Source organism: Elgaria multicarinata, chromosome 10 (assembly GCF_023053635.1).
Source record: "Elgaria multicarinata webbii isolate HBS135686 ecotype San Diego chromosome 10, rElgMul1.1.pri, whole genome shotgun sequence".
Lineage (NCBI taxonomy): Eukaryota > Metazoa > Chordata > Lepidosauria > Squamata > Anguidae > Elgaria > Elgaria multicarinata.
In genome coordinates, this window is record NC_086180.1 from 28,267,697 (window position 1) to 28,285,233 (window position 17,537).

General features: G+C 39.8%; 1 protein-coding gene across 3 annotated transcripts in view; it reads left to right on the top strand.

Annotated features, from left to right (window-relative positions):
* GSTCD (glutathione S-transferase C-terminal domain containing) overlaps positions 1–17,537 on the top strand; it is a 60,930-nt gene that overhangs the window by 17,654 nt on the left and 25,739 nt on the right. The window lies entirely within an intron of this gene.

Consider the following 17,537-nt stretch of genomic DNA (forward strand, 5'->3'; position numbering starts at 1 on the left):
TCCCCACCACCACCATTGGTTACAAGAGCCTGACCACACAAGTTTGTATATCATGTGATTTCTGAAGATAACATGAAAAAGAGGAAGAAGAAAGAAATTAGATATAAAATTGGACCCGGAATGGAGGCTCTGATTTCAAAAGTTGTCATAAAAAGTGAGAACTGCTTGCTCACCTTAGCTAGTGAGGGTATGACAAGAAGCGATCGATTTAAATTAGGTTAGATTGAACATTTGAGTGAAAGGAAAACCCCTTCTTAACCAGTTAAAGCTTTTATGGTTGATACTGTTTTTTGTAAATGCATTGCTTTGAAATTCAGGAGTGTTTATGGTCTTGAATAATTTATGGCAAAGCAGAGATAAAGGAAATCTCGTCTGCTCAAGTCGCTTATTATTTCCATCTGCCTTTGTAGTTTTAGATATCCAAATTAAGAACTGCAGATGAATTTTGTAAACTGGATCCAGTCCTATATTGAACAATCTCAGACTTTTATCTTGTTTCTTCCTTCAACTTTAAAAGTGCGATTCTAAATGTTTATGAATTTAAATTTTATATTGGCAGATTGTGGATAAGCAGCATCGCTTTAACAAAATACCAAATGAATCTTAAGTATTTCATTATGTGCAGTTCATAATCAATTCAAAATGGCTTTTGATACATAAAAAGGTTTTCATTATTCTAATTAAAGGTCGGACTACTGTGCATATACAATGTTTTAATGAAGATGTTTTTAATTATTCCATGGTTAGAGTTCTCTTGCCCAGATGATTTGGAACAGCTTCTGAAATGTTATTCTTTAGCACATGCCACGCATCAAATTTTGTGTTTCTTTCCAGAGCTATATTTCAAAAACATCCAAGAATAAAAACCAAATATGGAATTGAACTGGTCACTTAAAAGCAGTTTGTTTTAACATTTTGTGTAAAAAGAAAAGTTTCTCTTTAATCAAGCATTTGACTCAGCTGACACTTAATTTTCTTTATTGACAAGTGTTGTTGTTTTTAGTTCTTCCTGTTCCTTTTAGCTTGTTAATGTGTTTTAGGGTGCAATCCTATGCATGTTTAGACAGAAAAAAGCCTTACAACTTCCAGCATGCACAGGATTGTACCCTAAATATGTCAAAAATAATTTTGTTTAGAATTCCATGAAGCTATAGATAAATAAGAGACAGGAGTTGCATATTCTACACAATGATAGAAAATCCAAAAAAAAAAATTAAAAATTATTTTTAAAAAAGGAAGTTTCTAATCATTATGGCTATGAAAATAGGATATATGTATTTGGGCAGTGCCTGGTGAAATTCCCAAAACCAGAGAAGGAGGAAGTAGGATTTTCCACCCCCTCGACCCACCCAATCAATCCACCTTTGCTAGATCGTATTAGCCAAGATAGGCAAGGGTCAAGCTTACAAATGGTGGGACGGACTGATTCAAACATCTTGTCCACATCATCAGGCTGCAACAACTGGAACTGATCCCAGGAAACATAACCAGACGGGGCACTGGACACCTCCCCAGACTCTGCGATAAGTTTGAGCGAATACCAACAACTTTCTCAAAGTGCCTAGCGAATTTATTACAGCAGATGACTGAGGGTTCCAATTCTGATTTCTCTAAACCTGAGCCTGGTCCCAAGAGGCTCTTAACCACTCAGAATAATTCTGCTGGGCGACATTTCGAGGACAAGGTAACAGATGCAAAGTAGGATTTTTTTGCCATCCTCACTGTCGCATAATAGGCACACTGAAGAGGTTTTGCTAATCTTCGATTACATTTACTCTGAGACTTGCGCCACCTGCACTCTAGCCTTCATCTAGCCTGTTTCATTGCCTGCAGTTCTTCTGTAAATCAAGGGCAGTTAAGGGCTCCACAGCACCGGAATGGGCGCTCGGGAGCAATTGTATCGATGGCCTTTCCCATCTCACCATTCCATAGTGAGACCAAGGCCTTGACCAAATCACTAACCCTATCAGTTGGGAAATGCCCCAGAGCATTCAGGAATCCTTTGGATTCCATAAGTCTTTGGAGGCGGACCATCTTAATCAGTCCCCCACCCCTGCAGGGAGTATCTGCTACTGGCAAGCCAAATTTCACAAGGAAATGATCTGTCCATAACAACGGGGTTATTGAAAGCCCCCCCCCCCCCAAAAAAAACCAGATCATCCCGCATCTGACCAAAAGTAAAGACCAGGTCTAGGGTATGTCCTGCCACATGTGTCTGACCAGTGATGTACTGAGTCAGCCCCATGTTTGTCATGGTAGCCATGAAGTCCCAAGCAGGCTCTGTCAGGATGGCCTCGGCGTGGACATTGAATTCCCCCAAAACTATAGTCCTAGGGTTCTCCAACACCACCTCCGAGACCACCTCAGCTAGCTCGGGCAGGGAGACTGCTGGGCAGCAGGGTGGGAAGTACACCAGCAGCATACCTGTTTTGTCTCTTTGGCCCAGCACAAGTTATAAACCCTCAAAACATGGGTTTCCTTGTGAGAAAGATGGAATCCTTATGGATGATGGCAACTCCTTTCTCCCAGCCCTCCAATCTAGGCTGGTGCTACACTGAGTATCCAGATGGGCAGAGCTGAGATAGAGCCACTTTGCCCAGCTCATCCACCCAGATCTCAGTAATCCAGGTCAGCCCTTTCATCCATGATCAAGTCATGGATAGTGATTGTTTTATTGTGGACTGACCTGGCATTCAATAGCAGCACCAGCAGATCACAGGGTGGGCTGATAGGGAAAACTGGATCTTGAGATATGGGGGAAAGCCTGAAAGATGGGACAGATTTCAAATATCTCTCCCGCCTTTCCCTTACCTGATGTGTCCAGCCCCCAATGCCATACCTCCCTCTGCCTGAGATCACACCAGTAGGGGCACTCCATTCCTCCCCAGGGATTCACCCGGGCACATACATAAACAATAAAACAAACAAACCAGAAACCAGCAAAGTCAGGCAGGGAGGCCAAGCCAGTAAGAAAGTGAGGCGCCAACTTAAAAAATTGAACAGGCCTAATATACCACCCTCCTCAATCAGAGTTCCACACAATTACACAAGGCTGTCATTCAGGCTATGGCCAGGCTCTCACTCAAGCCAATTGCCCCCCACCCCTCAGCTCTCACCTGAGGGATGGTTGGATCTCAGCCACACCAGCCATCCTACACTCTCAACCTAGGTTAGCTCATACATACAAACATTCATATATACACACAGTTGCCAGAGAAGGGGGGTACGGCCCTTATCACTAAGAAGTCCAAAGCAAGGATAACAGCAGGCCCCCCTCTGATGGTGGTGTTTCTTTCCATGCAGGTACTGGCAGGGAAAGACTATCCAGTGCAAAGTTTTTAAAGCCCATAGTAACAGATGATGACATGGCTTTGATATGAGGCAGAGTTTCATGGCTCAATAGCTGACAGATAACCAAAACAAAGAGCTTACTGTAAATCTGTCATCCCTCATTGGCAGGAGAAATTTCTAGATAGGTAATGACAGGAAGGGAGAATGAAGCCTTTTGGCCTTTTGTCATTAAGTGACACTCTATTTATAAAACTGTGCAGACCTCTAACAAGATAACATTACTTTTTTCCATTTTTTTTTTAAATCCATCTTGAAATGTATTGTTCCTGAGCTAACCTGACTGATTAAAAAGAGGAAAAGAAATGAGGTGGGGAATTCTAATCTTAAAGAAGCTTGGAATTTATTTAATATGTATATATCCTGCCTTTCTGCTAAAAATGGCTTTTCATACTGATTTGCCTAGGAAAATAATCCAATGAGGGTGGGGGGAATTTTCAAACACCTTGTTTCTTGATCATCACACATTATGATCCCAGTCCTCTTTCATTCTATGTCGTGTTTTTTTGGGTGGGGGAGGGGCGGATAGATACAGCCTGGATTCCGACAATCATTGACATCCACGGTGCCTTCCCTTATGGAAGTGAGCAATTTGTACAAGAGAGAGGAGACAGACTATGCAAACCTGTTGTGTTCTTCTGATCTCCTGACAATGCTTAGAAGAGAAGACATATTGGGCTACTGTGATGACTTGCCTGTAGTCATAACTATGTTATTCTGTGGTGCGTCAGTCAGTTTTGTCAATGTAAGTGGGGATGAGAGATTGTGCAAAGGGGTCTGGCATTAATGACAAAAATAATTCTGTATATTCATGTGCTCTGTTTATTCTTCACCCTACCCAGTGCCTGTTTACACTTCCCTGTGCCTGTTTGCATTCTCTTTCCCTCCTTATTGTTTACTACAACTTTATTAGATTGTAAGCCTATGCGGCAGGGTCTTGCTATTTACTGTGTAATCTGTACAGCACCATGTACATTGATGCTGCTATATAAATAAAAACATAAATAAATAATAATAATAATAATAATTCATTACATCGTATACTGTGCTCTCTCAGAGTTGTTCAGAGTGGCTTACATCTGGTTCTTTGGAGATCTCTTCTAGGAGTTTTACAAGATCAGGCCTGCTTAACTTCAGTTGTAGGACTATGTCATTTGCCTTCAGACCATTTCTGGGCCGTTCTCATGTTCCCATTTTATCAGCCCTGAAAAAGCATGTCTGGAGAGGCCCTCAGACATTTTACTCATCTTCAAGAGGCAAGTGTTTGATTTGTCTTTATTCGTTCCACATTCCTGTTCCCACACTGGCCTAAGAGTTTTGCCAAACTCCTCATGTTTCTATTTTTATATTTTCATCAGCATTGTGGACTAAATCCCTTAAAAAGTACATCCAGTTTTTTTGTTTTGTTTTGTTTCTTTTGACACCATTTCAACAGGTTTAATGGTTTCGAAGAGAATGTTTCTGGAGGGGCTGGTTACCTCCTTGTTTTAACTGGCAAGACTTAAAATGCAAGGTCACATCCAGGTCTGTTTGGCAAAAGCGGGTCCCTTTGTGGCAGCAAGCTTTCAATTTATTTCTGCCTACAGGGTTTAGAGGACAATAATGTAGGTTGCTCTAGAAAATATTTTCAGATCAGCAGTGTTGGGTCCCAGTTGCTGCACAAATTCTAGACTGAAAGTGTTCTAATTGTGCCTATAAATTTGATTTGTGCAATTCTTCACGTTCGTTTGATTTTTATTTTTTATATATTTAACACCATCGAAGTAACTGGTGCTTTACAAAGTTTGAAAAAGAGTACTGAACTCTAACTGGAGGACCTTACAATCTGTATTTCAGCATTGGTAGAGGCAACAGCTGCATTTGACAACATGATAATCAATGGTGGGGTAATAATCAACTCGATAGTTGTTTATCTAGAGGATTTCCTTATATGACATAATAATCAACCATGGTGTGGATTAGGATCATTGCTGAGTTGACTATTAGTCCATGCTGAGTGGACTCACTCATCCCCGCCTTCTTGCCTCCCCTCAGTCCGCCCACTAGTATCACATCAGCCATTGTTGCCAAAAAACTATCCTGCTGGCTAGACTAGAGTGGCAGCTGCCACTTTGACCACTCTTGCCTTGCAACTCTGTGGCCGACAAATAACCGAACGGTGCCCACTACACAACATGACAGCCAACAGTAGTTCAAATTGCCAACTCTGCACAGCGTTGGTTCTTTGCGTGGGTTCTTTTGGCCAAATAACCAACCATTAATTTAAAAAATCCCTCCGCACAACATGGTAATCACGGTGGGTTAAATAACCAAATGTTGACTATTTAAAACATTGTTGGTTAGCATGTTGTCTGAACCTAGTCAACAAGTAAGAGCAAAGGAAGAGTAACTGTGGATGAATATGTATAAAATCAGTTACATGAACTAGGGTTGTGTTTCAGTTGCCACTGAGGTTTGAGGGATTAAGGCCGGATTCCTTTAACTTAATACTATAAAAAGATAGTATAGTTTGTACGTTTAATGAAATTACCCAAGATTAGACTGCTTTTCTTGGAAATTTTTACTTCGTTCAGTGCTTTCTCTATTAATTTAGTAACTTTCAGTGGATGTTTTTCTTAAAGCCTATGTTCCTTTTAGCATATCTTTAAGACTGAAGTCATTTAAAGCGAACAAACCATTTGCTACTGTGTGTTTATGTTGTTTCATTAACAGGCCTAATGGTAATTTATGCTAAGAGGGCTGATTAAATGAAATATTTTAAATGTGTTGAGATTAAGATGCTAATTATATGCTGCTTGATTAGTTTCATACATTATTCTATAAGAAGTTTGAAATACGTTTAAAGATAAATCATTTAGCATATTTTATCAGCATTTTCAGCATTGTGTTTTGCTATGAAGCTGTTATAGTCTATTTGGCAACAGTTATCCATGCCTTGGTTATGACATGCTTAGACTACTGCAACACACCTTATGTAGGGCTACCCTTGAAGAGTGTCTAGAAGCTTAAATTGGTGCGAAATGCAGCAACTATGCTGCTAACCAGCGCACAATATCAAGATCTTATTATACCAATTTTGAAAGACCTGCGTTGGTTGCCAGCTGTTTTCCATGCTCAATTCAAGGTGTTGGTTTTAACCTTTAATGCACTAAAGCACTTAGGGACTTGTTATCTAAGGAACTTCCTGTCCCATGATCCTGTCCAGTTAGTAAGACCTGTAGAAGAGGACACTGCTGTCCACAGGGGACTGTATTTCAGGCACATGAGAATGGGCTTTCTTCTATGTTGCTCCCAAATTCTGGAATACACTTCCACCAGAATTACAGTTGACCCCCACTATCTTAGCTTTCAGAAAATGTGTTAAGATGCATCTCTTTAACCTAGCCTTTAAAAAAATGTGTGTGGTTGTTGTAATGTATTTATGATTTTTTTCTTGTTTTATTTTACACTTGTTGTGCATTGCCTTGGTGGCTTTTTGACAAAAAGAGCAGTATAGAAATATTAATCACTGGCTGGGGAATGCAGAGAGTTAAGAACATAAGAGCCATGCTGGATCAGACCAAGGGTCCATCTAGTCCATCACTCTGTTCACACAGTGGCCAACCAGCCATCAGCCAGGGACCAACAAGGCAGGACATGGTGCAACAGCACCCTCCCACCCATGTTTTACTTGCATACTAGCAAAACCATTCAGTCAAAAAAAAGGGTTCCACTTTCAATTTAAGACAGAAACTTTTTCAAAAACAATATATAATTCCATTTTCTCAAGAAAAACTTTCAAAGGCTTACCAAAAAAGGTATAAAAATGACATTCATCTTTTGTCATGTTTGTCTGACCTTTTTAAAAGGCCAATATTTTATACAAAGTTCCTGAAGAATTGTTCATACTTCCCACAAGAAAAGTAATTTCACACTAGGGGAGAAAAAGTAGAGCGGGGGTCTCCTGCTATCGGAATGTATTGTATTTAAAAGCCTGAATTACGGAAATATAGCCAATAATAGTCATTTTTGCGGGGGGACAACGACACACAGATATACATTAGTACTGAAAATATTAGTTCTGGTACTCTGTTTTTGAAGATTAGAAACAATTCATTAAGCACATATTCGTTGAAAGGATTCACCCATTGAAATCTTGATCTGACATGGACCAATTTCATGTCAGTCTTTATGACAAGGGAGACCATCTGTGCCAGAGCTTTAAGTTCACATCGTATCTTCTGGTCATTTTTCACATTAATTCTTTCAGGTTTGTTTGGGGTATCCCACAGTTGTGATCTGTTAAGATGCATAAATGCATTTTAATAACAAGAGGGTGTATGTGTGTTTATTACAAGGTAAATATACCTGATATTTATAACAAAGTTGTCTTCTTTGGTTATTTCCCAAAAGTAATGATCATATTCTCATCATGTTCTATTCCTAGTATCTTGTTCTACTAATTTTGATTGTCAATACTTTCTTCTTAGTCCAGTCTGTTGTCTCATTTTAAAGCATAGCAGCGATGAGATTTGAATGTACATAATTAAGTGGATGGAAACTAACATACTCTGAAATATTTCCAATTAATGAGTGAGAGGCTACCTTATCAAAAGAAGATAACTGCCCTACAGTCAGACTGGACATCTACTATTCTGGTCATCCACATGCCACTAGGGTTCTCACAAAGCATGACATGATGGAGATAGCCATGAATTAAGTTAATTATCTGTTGTGCAGAAATGGTGTCATAATAACATTAACACAAATGAACTACATTCTCTCAGAGTAGCTTTATGTGTCATTAAAGATCTACTCCAAGAGGTGGTGTTACTTTCCAGAAAAATATTTGTTCTTATAACAATAATGTAGTTTATTCATGAATCAACGTATTTCTGATCTTGGAAGGAGACTTTAATGCTTACACTGGTCATGTTCAGATTTGGTTGGGTTTATTGAACTTCACATTTGGTAATGGCTTCTTCTGTTTCATATTTTTTCCAGAATTATTCACATGACAAAGTGGCTCAGCTCACACAACACTTTTCTCAACGGTGGTGTTACAACTCCACTGTGGAGTTGTTACACCACCTTTGAGAACAGTGTTGTTGGAAAGAAAACTCCACCCCACAGTGGAGGTGTTATTTTTTTAAACACACTCCACCCTGAATCTCCACGCTGTACAGAGGAGAGTTCCTGCACAACCATTGTGTTGCGTGTTGACTGGAGGGCTCTGTGGAGTTTCCCGTGGAGTGGAGTTTCCCAGTGGCCATAGTGTTCCCTGGCAAGAGCGGTGAAAGGAGGGAGTGCTGCTTTAGGAGAGCCACCTGGATTGGGTTTTTTGCAGTGATGGCTGATGGGATACCATTGGGAGGACTGGGGGAAGAGAGAGGGTGGAGGAACTGTCAAACAAATTCTGCGTTGACTTTTACTCCACAGGAGGCCATACCCACACAACTGTGGAGTTGGAACATGTTGTGTGGTGAGTGCCCTTTACAAACTCCACTGTTGCGTAAAGTTTTCCCACTGAGTAGAGAAAACTGTTGTGTGAACTGAGGCAGTGAATATATATGACCATTTAATAATGATAGCTTATCACGACATGCATGTAACTATACATGGGTGTCTGTATTGTCCTGCCAAATAGTGGCTGAATAATTATAGGCTCACAGATATCTCCTTCCTGGACAAGGTGTGTAAGCAAGTAGCTGCTGATCAACTCCAGGTACTTTTGAATAAAGCTGATTTTCTGGATCCATATCAATCTGGTTTTGGAAAAGAAACTGTATTGGTCACTCTATGGGATGACCTGTGCTAGAAGAGGAACAGGGAAGTGATAACCTGTTGGTTCTCATGGACATCACCAGTGCAGTGGGTGGTGTGTTACCTCATCCATATCTATGGCACTTAATTTTTGTAAACTGCCCAGAGAGCTTCGGCTATTGGGTGTATAAAAAAATGCAGGGGGGGTGGGGAATTGAAAACTTGGCTTCTCATATCTTGCATTCTTGTTGTCTTTTTCTGATTTTATTTAGGACAATGAAAGTTAAGTGACTTTATTGGTTTTATTTTGCAGACACTTTAAATTGCTGTAGGCAGATACCTATTGTAGAAACAATATTTTTATTAGGAAAAAAACTTTTTTAAAAATTAACTTTTATTATAGACAATTTGTTTCAAGCCAAATCTTGTCGTCAAGTTGGCAAACATTTAGTTATGTGCTTAGATCTATTGATGTGATCATTCACACATAATTTGGCAGACATCCTGAAACTGTTTGCTGTCAATAGTGCTACTGAAGGTGGTGTTATTGTTTGAGAGCAAGTGATTTCAGATGTGAATCTCTTGGTCAAAATCCAGTAAAGCAATTTATGCAACCTAAAGGAATTTAGGGTGTTCTGCTAGTTTTTGTTTTTAGCACAGCGATAACTCTTTCATCCCTACTCCTCAATCTTGTGGCAAACCTCAGCGAAGATTTAAAAAGTAGTAACTGAAAGAAGGAAGCTGTTGTGCAGAAAAAATAAAAACCCCAGAGCACATTGTGTATGTAAGATTCACACAACTTCTGGATCACTGTTGTTCTATACAGGCTAAGCAGAGGATCAAGAGTTGGAACAATAATATGCCATAATTTGATGTTCAGACTGATTTTATCCTTCACTTTAGCTGTTGGGTATCAGCAAACATTGTGCCAAAATGCTTTAAAATAGCATCCTATAAAAGAACTCAAACAGTCTGCCCTTATTTTGTTTCTAAAAATGCCCTTGAGTTTTGCCAAATGGAACAAAGATCGTGTGGGAGAGAATTTTGATTTGGAAAATGGCTCTGTGAAAAGAGTTGAATCGTATGGCCCAGTGCTGTGGTCCTAATCTGAACTGGGAATTCTCACACATGCTTTTCCAGAAATATAAGAGGACTAGAGATCTAATAAGTGGGATAAGCATACTCTCATCTAGTTTAGCCCTAAAAAGGCTGTAAGATTAAAAATTTAGATCTCGATTTTACTCAGCATGATGTGAATATTAATTAAAATATACTACATACCAAAAAGCTCCCAAAATATTTATTGCCTTTTGTAGTTCAGCTTGCCCTAGTATCTAAAAGAACAGAATGTACTGTTCAATTTAAATTTTGTCAGTTAAATTTAGCAATAGTGTTTGTTACTGGCTAGGAGATTAATGTTTTGGAAATTAAATAGAAACAGATTAGGCCTATCTTAAAAGATTGCATGGTCCAGACATAACACAGAAGGCTGATACTGGATGCATATAATTAAAAACATATTTTCTGTATTTTTTTCAGAGATTTTCTGGTTTGGTGCTTACAAAGTAAGTGTAAGAGTGGGGATACATGCTTATGTCGATTGTTAGATGTCAAGTCAGAAGTTACCATTATTAAATATTTTGCCCATTAATGTGAAAAATCAAATCTGTTTTTCTGTATACAGTTAACAAGTCAGATTAAGAACAAGCCAAATTAGGAATGGTTATTTCACTATTTTTTTCCACTCCATCCAAAAGATTTAAGGCAGGCAAATGCTTTAAAGCAACCCTCCACCCAACCAACCCACATAACTACTACTACTTAGGTTGAGAGAGAAAAACATAAGAAATGCTGAGCAAAAATGCCTGGCTGTGTTACCAGACCTAGCCCAAATACAAGTCTTTCAGATACCTGGGCTTCAGGGGGAGCAGCTCCATTATCAAAGGGCAACTGACATGTAGATTACACTGGGTCATTCAGAAGTCACTACGTTCTCTAGCCTGAAGAAATCCCATCCATGTTATTGATTGCAAAATCATGTATTCTGGAATGGAATCATTTAGAGCTGGCAGCTTTACATTTGGTGGGGGGTTGAACCCTGTCTTTTTGCTAATTCGTGGTAGTCTGTGGTCTTAGAAAGCTCTTTTTCGCCAGATTGGAAAAAAAAGTGGCATGCCCACAGGCAGAAGGTGGACAAAAGTGTATGTGTTTTAATAGGAATCAGTTATTTGGTTCATCTTTGTATTCTGATACCTAGCATCTGATGGAGTGGGTTCTAACCCATGAAAGCTCACACTAATTTATTAAACTATCTGAACAACTAAAACAGTCTATATTTCTGCTACGCTTAATCCTTGAATTTTAGGGTAGCATTTATTAGTCGTCATCATCCCATCCCCCTGCCTAATTGGAGCAAAGAGTGATGTGCGAAGCTGGATCTTCACTGATATCTCATGGTGGAAACCAAAGGTGCTTCATGAGTTAGGTGGGAAATCTCTGTGCACTAGGGCCAGAAGTTCCCCATCCCTGAGTTAAAAGAGACTTGCGATTTATGTAAAACATCCAAAAGACATGAATGGCTTTTTCGAGGCTTGATCAACTATGGATTACAGCTCAGTTAACTACCAAAAGCCAAAAGCTACTGCATAGAAGCTGCTGCAAAGTACTTTTTTCTGCACCACTGCAATACTTCTTATTTGTTCTCTCTTTTGGGTCAGTTTGTTTTGCGTTGGTGTGAAGATAATAGCCAGATCTACATGGTGAACTGCTGCACATGAACAGCTTGCCAAGTGGAAATAACCACGAGAAACAATGTAAAGTGGAATTCATGTGGTTTCCTTTTTACCTTACTGGTCAGATAGGAGGTGTACAGCTAGTGGATGAAGGCCAGATGTATCATTTAAAACCCTGATGGGTGAGATTTTGTTACCATAAGATTTCAGTGTCAGACACTTTTACTACTAGTATAGAGTGCGCCTAATTCTCACCTCTGCTGATATAGTGTATTGATGATGGAGAGATGCCTTATAATTGCTCTTTTTTATGATTTCTTGCATGAATTATTTTCTTACGTGTTAACTTAAGTTTTTGTGAGTGTTTCCCCCCCTTCTTATTTCTCTTTTTTTGGCAGGAGTGTCCCATGTGTTCTCTCTAGTCAAGACAGAAATTTTGGACTGAACTATTCAAACTGAGCTTTATGCAGAATGGGCTGTAGCCCAGTGTAGGTCTTATTGGTTGAGTAGAATTAGCAGTTCCATCCTGCACAGCATAATAATTAAAGTGTCAGGCTATGGGAGGCAGAGGCTTAAATCCCACAGCTACAAAGTTCACTGAATAACCACGAGCCAATCACTATCTCTGAGCCTAATTTTCCTCATAGGGTTGTTATGACACCAATATAACTGGGGTTGGTGGGGGAAGGTGAGAGAGACATCACCCTGACCTCCTTGGAAGAAGTACAGGATTTAATATAATGGATAATTTTTTAAAAATATATTTAAGAGCTTGTGTTTATATCTCTAAATCCATGGAAGTTTGTTTATTACAGTGGCCCTGGCCCACTGCTTAAATTGTCCATTGGCACTCCTCTTCAGTCTTGCCCCTGTAATGCCTGCTCTCTCTCTCTCTCTCTCTCTCTCTCTCTCTCTCTCTCTCTCTCTCTCTCTCTCTCTCTCTCTCTATATATATATATATATATGCAGGAGGGAAGAGCTGACAAGTAGACTTTCTAATAGCTGGGGCAGGCTGATGAAAATTTGCTATAGATGAAATATAATGCAGTTGATTTCAGGGGCGTCTCTGTCTTTTATTATTTATAATTATATTCAGCAACAGGATGGTTGTCTAAGACATATAGTCATTTAAGATATGGCTAGTCTTTTAGCCAGCAAAAGGGATATTTTTAACTGCTCAATATTTTGGTCATCACTTCCTATCTCCCCCCCCCCCCCCCCCCCGCAATCACAGAGCTGTAAAGGACTGGAGCACAGGACTGGGCTCATGTCCAAACCCTCAGTAGTGGGGGGAAACTTTACTTTCCACCCACATCTTGGTCTTGCTTTCAAAAGCCAATAAAAGGATTTAAATCTGCTTTGTCATTTTATCTTCATAAACAGAATGAATAATGTTAAAGCCCACCCTGAAAAGATTGCTGAGTGCAAGAGCACTAGGTGGTTTTTTGAAGCTGGGTTAACAGATAGCTAGGCTGGGAGTACCTATAAATCACAATATTTTAAACTTGGAACCTCAAGAACATGTTCTGATTTTTGTCTTTATTTTAATAGGATTAGCGGAGTTTGATATTTGGGTGGGCATGAGTTATCACCTTTGGGAAATGTTTGTGTGGGGGTGGGGGTTACATTTGTGTCAAAAAGTAAGACTGCTTTGTTTTTATGCCAAGAAAACAGACATTCGGGACTTAAGAGGCAATGAGCTTCCCCCAAAATGTTTTAATCTCCATTAATTCTGCGTAACAACAGTTCAGAATGTTGCTGTCATCGCTGTGCCCTTTTTAGACAACCAATGGACTAAAAGCTTTACGCAAAAGCTGACATTTTAAGATAACGTTTCATACGATTATTGTAAAATAAATGAGAATTCCTAGTTTACATTTGTTTGTGTATTGCACATGATTACATGTTAGCTGAGGGCATAAGAAGCTATATTTATGGAATTGTTAATAAGCCTCATAAAAAGTTGCTTGTTATTTTAAACTTTTAAAAGACTTAGTCATTCTGTTTGTGAAGAAGCTCTGTTCTTGTCGCTCATGAGCTAGTTTGACACCTGTTTCAGAGAGTCTGAGCTGTAATTTTTTGGAGTTGGTAGGACAGTGAGCTTTAGAGGAGAACTTAAGAGTTTGTTTCCCCCATAACCAATACGTGCATTAAAAGCTGAGCCCAAACTTTGCACTGTCTATAACATAAGGGTTTGTACTGGTGCCATCAACCCCTGTCCTTCCCAAATACCCATTAGCAGTGGTAGCAGCGACAAAGAGGCCTCTGCAAATTTCCCATTCTTCCCTAGTGTTTGAAATACCGAAATGGCTGTATGCAAGCCTCCAGAGTCTCTGGGAAATATAATGTAATGGGTGCATGAATAAATGGCCTGGAAACTTCACATACCTGAGCTTCTTATGCCTCAGATGATGTCATGAAGCACAAAGGTGCAAAGAGCCCTGGGGCTTGTAGGTTACAGGGCAGCTGCCATCTATGCTAAATAATTTGTCATACTGCAAAACTGCATTTCCCCAGGGTCACTGGTTTCTAGAGCATTGCCATTTCAGTCTTCCAGATGCCATGGAAGAGTGGAGGCATCACACAGAGGCCTACTGTGTGGTTTCCTTGATTGCCACCAGCACCAGATAAGTGCATCTTAAGGGAAGAGGAGGGAGGAACAGGGTTTCATGGAGTCAAGAGAGGTGCTGTTCTCCAGATGGTCATAGGAAATGTGATAGACTCTGAATTTTGGAATGGGCTTGGGGGAAAAACAAGTTTCCTGATTTTTTTGAAAAGTAACTCATATTTGCTGAACCTATTCTGAATCGATCAAGAGGACTTTGCCAATCAATAATACAGAGAGAAAAGTGGGGAGGGAGAGAATACTCAATTTTATTTTTATTTTTTTGTCACATTGCTGAGATGTGTACTTCCATTCTTAATAGGGTTAGCTGGAATTATTGGTGTTCTTTAAAAACAACAACTGTGGTTTCTGATCAAGATGAAGAATGAGTAGAACACCTCTGTGTAGTGGTGATGGTAACTTAATTCCACACATTTTTGGAAGAAAAGTGTACTAGTTCATTTCATTTTAGGAACTATGTCAGTGTACCCAAGATATTTTGCCTAACAGTTCTAATAAATATATAGTACCCATTCCAGAGCACCCCAATATCTCTCTATTAAATTTATATCCCTCCTTTCCATTAAAATAGTGCTCAAGACTTGTTATTTATTTATTGGATTTATATACCGCCCCATAGCTGAACCCATTCCTTCTAGCAGCTGCAGGAGTGAAGCGCATCCTGGGTCTGTTGGACCACCAGAGCAGGCAAAGAAAGCATGGTCAAGAGAGTTGGAAAAGTGGTTGCCCTGTTGTCGTAGCAATTGAGCCAACACAATCCTTGCCGGGAGATTTTGATATTCCTTGAGAGGACAGAATGGCTATGGGCACATGCACGGCTTGTCAAGCTATGTTTAAACTGGTTAGGAGGAGGAAAGACACTCTGTGGCTTCTCAGTTTTCTGTGAGTGAGCCTGGAAAGGAGGAGGAGGAGGATTAAGGATTCACAGTAACTGCTTTGAATGGGAGCCACAAAAAGGACGTGGACCTTAGATCTCTCTTATAAGACTTGCTGGAGATTCACGGAAGTGCAGAATGGAAGCAGAGCACCCACAAGTGTCAGTTCAACACTTAAAACTCAGAGGATCACCTTGCTAAGTGAGCGATCTTGTCCTCTTCTCTGGACCTGACACTGACAACAGTGCACAAATTAGCCTATATGCAATCTCACCTTGTCAATTTCCTTGTATGTTTCCTACTGTGCTTTTTGGCCTTTGACAGTTGAAACATACAAAGATATTGACAAGGTGAAGTTACATGTTTGAGACAGCAGTAGATGCACTCTTCCACATCTGTGAAAGAAGGGGGTGGGATTACGAACACATTTGTGTACATTTCTGGGGCTGAAAAGAATTACAGCTCCATTTGCACAAATGTCTGGGGACGGATTCTGCCGCGAAAGAGACTGGGATGCCAGCGAGAGGACTGAGGGGGAAAACAACTCACAGTGAGCCAAATCACTTCATCGCAGGGTGGGCTATCTCGTACGAATCCAGCCATTGCGAACTTGTAGATGGTCGTATTTATGAATCCTCCTAAGCATTAGTTGATCTTCATTGTACTGAGATGCAAAGACAAGAAGACCCAAGAGTTACAGAATATTACTTGAGCATGTGAAGGGTTGGCATAAAGAATGATAAGACAAGGAGAGAGGAATTACTTTACAAGGAAGACTAAACTACTTTTATCATCAGAATTTCAGATACTTGGGAAATTTTGGAATAAGGATAAAGCCAATTTCTCCCTGGATTTCAAAAATAAGAGCGTTAAGATTATTATTTTTCCTTCAAATTAACATTAGCAGCTTCTTTTGTTTGCATGTGCTTTATCAGATGTTGAAGAAATGTCTTTTGAGATTTTTTTAAAAAAATCCTGTACTGAAGGGTGGAAAAACGCCTAGTTTTAATTATTTCCAAGACTCTCATTAATCTGTCCCTTTATTGAATCTCCTGCTGGTTGTAATTTTTATAGAGCCTGCTTTGTTTGTTGTCCAAATAGGTTTCTCAAATGCAAGCAAAGTAAGGCTTAGGAAGAGAAACCTGTCCGGCTTCACATTTTATAATTTGTCAAGGGCAGTTTTAATAGCCATTTGACCTTTCCAGGAAATAATAGAAAAGGCATATGTGGGACAAGGTTATTTTCTCATGTCTGAAGTGATAAAATCATTTTACAGAGCTTACTTTAAGAAAGAACAAATTGGCTAGCAGTCCAGGAAGAAACAACTTCTCAGTTAAACCAACCCACCAACCCACCAAAACCTTAGAAACATTGCTTTGTGTTACTCTGTCCTAAATGACTTTTTAGGTCAACTTTTCAAACACAGTTTGTAATGTATTTTCTTCTCTTGGTTATGTCTCAAAGTAGTACTTCATTGGCTGTAAGTGTGCGAGAAATGCCTTTATATTGTAGAACACAAAGTATTATACAACAGAGGTGAGGTCTGTTCCTTAACACACACACCCTACCCAGTTTGCATTCTCTTCCCATCCTTATTGTTTTATTATGATTTTATTAGAATTTAAGCCTATGCGTCAGGGTCTGTACAGCACCATGTACATAGATGGTGCTATATAAATAAATAATAATAATAATAAAATAATAATAATAATTATAAAAGAGCTTCTGCAGAAGTAACTGTGAACGGAGAAAGACTGTGGGTTGGATCCAGATTTAGGCATGTGCAATTGAGCTGGCTAGAGGAAGTGGACTTACCATTCTCTTTAGCATGGCAGTCGCACCCACCCACCCCGCCCTCCAAAAATGCAGCACAGAAGGTTGGGGGTCCCTGCAGGATAGGCTGGGCTGTGGTGTGTGTGTGTGTGTGTGTGTGTGTGTGTGTGTAAGAATATCCATTAATTAGGCAGGGGCCCTTACATGAGTACAGCTTTGCTCATAGAATGTACCTCCACCCAATTTTTAGGGATTCTTCCTCCTCTGCTGCATCATAGCATCCTGTGTGTAGCATTTGCAGGGTGCTGGAGGGTTTGCCTTGGGAAGGAAGGGTCAAGGAAGTTCCCTTCCACCAGCCCAGTTGCATGCACGTAAATCAAGATCATTTCCCCCCCCAGGCCACGCCTTCCATCATGGCTTGGCTGTTTCCTCCTAAGTTGA